At 52.1% G+C, this 4,463-nt stretch overlaps 1 pseudogene; it reads right to left on the minus strand.

The window, feature by feature from the left end:
* Positions 1-547: 547 nt before the first annotated feature.
* Positions 548-4,159, minus strand: LOC112101900 (annotated as a pseudogene).
* Positions 4,160-4,463: the final 304 nt, after the last annotated feature.

Genomic DNA, 4,463 nt, shown 5'->3' on the forward strand with positions numbered 1-4,463 from the left:
CAGCTCAAAGCACAGGGTGGAAAGGGAATAAAATCCCTTCCACGGGTATGTCTACACTACGAAATTAGGTCGATTTTATAGAAGTCGATTTTTAGAAATCGATTTTATACAGTCAATTGCGTATGTCCCCACTAAGCGCATTAAGTCGGCGGAGTGCATCCTCACTACCGTGGCTAGCATCGACTTATGGAGCGGTGCACTGTGGGTACCTATCCCACAGTTCCCGCAGTCTCCGCTACCCATTGGAATTCTGGGTTAACCCCCCAGTGCCTGATGGGGCAAAAACATTGTCGCGGGTGGTTTTGGGTACATGTCGTCAGTCACCCCTCCCTCCGTGAAAGCAACGGCAGACAATCGTTTCACGCCTTTTTTCCTGGGTTACCCGTGCAGACGCCATACCACGCCAAGCATGGAGCCCGCTCAGCTCCCCGTTACTGCTGCTGCTGTGGGCAAGTCTACTGTGAGGGGTGCTGTGATCCAAGTAGCCAATGCAATCATTGACATTCTGTTATCAAGGGTAGTGATTCTAGGAAACGTGTGGGCCTTTTTAGATTTTAGGTGCATCATATTCCTGTCCTTTGTCGCTGGTGAAGAAGTCTTGCAGCCGTACATTCCAGTCCGGTAGGCGCTGTAACACCCCATAGCACTTCTGTGGTTGACACATGTAACAGCTCCAGGGCTCTTGCTCTTTTGCCTTGTCCGAGGTACCTTGCCCTACCAGGACCTCCAAGCATTCGACACAGAAGCACCTGCAGCAGCTGGCATTGCTACAGAGCAGCAGCTCCTGGCCTTCGCAGCAGACGGTGCAGTAGGACTGGTACCCGTCCTCGTCGTACATGTAGAAGAGCTCCAGGAATCGATCCCTGCAAAGTCTGGCAGGTCCCCCTCAAACAGTGGGTGGAATGTGACTGGGTTTTTTCTCCTGCACGATAAACAACTGTCTTCAAGGCTTCTGTTGTTGTTTGTGACTTCGGAAACCATTTGCTCTCTGCTCTGGTCCTCCTCCACCCGCTCCTTGCTGTTGTTGCAGAAGTTAGTCTTTAGCCGCTTGGCCGGGGGTTCTGGGAACGTCTTCCCTGCCCGGCTCCTAGCAACCTCCAGGGCATGGTGTACGGCTCGTCGATAGGAGACCAGCTTATTAAATGTGGAGTGATTGAAATGCTGCCTAAAAGCCATCAGATCCACCAGCTTGTCTGCTGAAACCTCAGAGAACTTCCCATCCCCAAACCATTGCACCCAGCGCATTCCGGAGATTGCCTGACGTTTGGACATGACTCTGTAGGAGACAATGATTGCAGGCCACCAGGAGAAGCCCTTGATCTTCCCCGACACGTGCTCCCCAATTCCAAACTCTTACCCATCCTGGTATTCCACCACTTCCCCTGCAACTCTGCTCTCCTGCTCCCCAGTGACGAGCTCAGGGGATCTGTTCTGATCCTCCTGGGTGCTGCTGGCAGACAGGGTACTGCTGCTCTGGGAGGACTCCGTGGAATCCTCCTCAGTGAGGTCGATCAGGGGCGCCTGGACAGACATGGCCATCCTCCTCTTAGAGCACCGAATGGGAGTCAGAGACTCCAGGTCATTCTCTTCTTTAAGTTTCGTCTCATGGAGATTCAGTCCTGCCTGGAATATCATGCGAGCTGGAGGCTTCTGCCTCAGACTGTTCTCCCAGCCGGCAGGACCGCGCGGTTGCACCTACCCCAGTCTATCCCTTGCTCCCATGGCTCATGAAGCCTGGACAGTAGTAAGGAGCAGTTCAATTATAGGTGAGCAAGTGCAGAATGGTGGTAGAATGTGCCTTTGGACGTTTAAAAGCTCGCTGGCGCTGTTTACTGACTCGGTCAGACCTCAGTGCAACCAATATTCCCATTGTTATTGCTGCTTGCTGTGTGCTCCATAATATCTGTGAGAGTAAGGGGGAGACGTTTATGGCGGGGTGGGATGTTGAGGCAAATCGCCTGGTGTCCGATTTTGAGCAGCCAGACACCAGGGTGATTAGAAGAGCACAGCAAGGCGTGCTGCGCATCAGAGAGGCTTTGAAAACCAGTTTCATGACTGGCCAGGCTTCGGTGTGACAGTTGTGTGTGTTTCTCCTTGATGCAAACCTGCTCTCTTTGTTGATTTTAATTCCTTGTAAGCCAACCACCCTCCCCCCTTCGAAATAAAATAACTATTGTTTTGAAACCATGCATTCTTTCTTTATTAATTTAAAAAAAAAAAAAAAAAAAGAGAGATAACAGACAAGGTAGCCCGGGTGGGGTGGGGGAGGAGGGAAGGACAAGGCCACATTGCTTATTGTAGCCACACTTAAAATCAAACTGTTTGAATGACAGCCTTCTGTTGCTTCGGCCATCCTTTGCAGTGGAGTGGCTGGGTGCCCAGAGCCTCTCTCCCCACCTCCTCCCATTCTTGGGCGTCTGGGTGAGGAGGCTATGGAACATGGGGAGGAGGGTAGGCAGTTATACAGTGGATGCAGCGGGGGTCTGTGCTCTTGTTGGCTTTCCTGCAGCTCCAGCAGACGCTTCATCATGTCCGTCTGCTCCCCCATTAACCTCAGCATCGCATCCTGCCTCCGCTCTTTGCGCTCACTTAATTCTTTCCTGGCCTCTGCCACTGAATGGCTCCATGCATTAAGCTGTGCCCTATCAGTGCGGGAGGACTGCATGAGCTCGGAAAACATGTCATTGCGAGTGCGTTTTTTCCGCCTTCGATTCTGCAATAACCTCAGGGACGGAGATGATAGGGGGAGCGTAGAAACATTCTACGCTCTACGATTCTGGGGGGATTGCATGGTCACCTGTGCTGCTGAGTGCTGCTGAGTTCGCCACGCTGACCAAACAGGAAATGAAATTCAAAAGTTCCCGGGGCTTTTCCTGTGTACCTGGCTAGTGCATCGGAGTTCAAAGTGCTGTCCAGAGTGGTCACAATGGAGCACTCTGGGATAGCTCCCGGAGGCCAATACTGTCAATTTGCATCTGCGCTACCCAAATTTGACCCAGCAAGGTCGATTTTAGCGCTACTCCCCTCATCAGGGAGGAGTAAAGAAGTCGATTTTAAGAGCCCTTTAGGTCGACAGAACGGGGTTGGTTGTGTGGACCCAGTCATTTTTAAATTGACCTAATGCAGCTAAATTCGACCTAACCCCGTATTGTAGACCAGGCCCAAGAAGGAACTACATCTCTATGCTGCTTGGACTTGGGGGAAGGAGGGGGCAAGGTTTTCTGTGTACAAGCAAGAGAATCCCAGTGCTTTGCCTGGGTTAGCACTAAAGGTCATATAGAGTTTGCTTATTACAAAAGTTTCTACTGCCTTTTGAAACTTAAGATTGTAAATTATTTGTGTATATATGTTTACCTGCTTTAACCTTGTAAATAACTCTATTTCCTTTTCCCAACAATAAAATTTTAGATTGTTTATTATAGGATTTGCTACAAGTGTTGTCTTTGGTGTTTGAGATCTAAGGGTATGTCTACACTACAAACCTAAGTCGACCTGTATTAGGTTGATTTACAGCCACCACAGTAATTATTGCAGTGGTGCATGTCCACACTACTCTCCTTGAGTCAGTGGTTCACGTCCTCACTAGGAGCGCTTCCAGTGACCTAAGAGGGGAAGTGTGGGGAGCCGAGAGCCTGGTTTGTCAACTCTGCTGGCAGCTCCCTGCCAGGAGCCTGGCTACCCCACAGGCTCCCGGGCTCCTGGCGGGCTGCCTCCTCCTCTGCTCCCCATTCGGGGGGAAGCCCCCGGGGCTTCTTGCCCCCCCAATTCCCCACCAGGAGTGGGGGGAAGCCACCCAGGGTTTCTCCCCTACCTGTTCCCCACTGGGAGTGGGGGGAATCTGCCTGGGGCTTCTTGCCCCCTCATTTCCTACTGGGAGCCAGGGGAAGCCACTGGGGCTTCTCGCCAGGGAGTGGACACTAGCTGCCGCAGCTTCTCCCCCCTCACCGAGCCATGAAATTGACAGGGCTGCCTGGCTCTGGCAGGGTGTGCTTGGGGGCCCACTCGGGCTTCTCACCCTGGCTTCCAGCTGGGTCCAAAGCCACCCCAGCTTTACACCTGAGCTCCAACTGGAAGTGAGGTCTGAAGCTGCCCAGGCTTTGGCTCCCAGGTGGGAGTGGGGGAAGCCCACCAGGCTTCTCACCTGGAGTCCAGAGTCCATGGGAGAGCAATCTGCAGTCGATTTAGCAGGTCTAGACCCGCTAAATCGACCCCCCGGTGGATCGATCGCCACAGCATTGATACATGGTAGCTGTAGACATACCCTACTAGTGCCCTACTACACCAACATAATAACTTCACCTCCACAAGAGGCATAAGACTTAAGTCACTGGAGTTAGGGTGACACAGTGTCTGTGTAGACACTGAGTCCCTTACATCAGCTCTCTTGTCAATTTCACTGTAGGAGCCATGAAATAGACAAGAAAGCCTCTGCTTCCCTGGAGAGCTGGGTGGCTGGACTCCAG

Source organism: Terrapene carolina, unplaced genomic scaffold (genome assembly GCF_002925995.2).
Source record: "Terrapene carolina triunguis isolate 2854851 unplaced genomic scaffold, T_m_triunguis-2.0 Scaffold96, whole genome shotgun sequence".
NCBI classification, from domain to species: domain Eukaryota; kingdom Metazoa; phylum Chordata; order Testudines; family Emydidae; genus Terrapene; species Terrapene triunguis.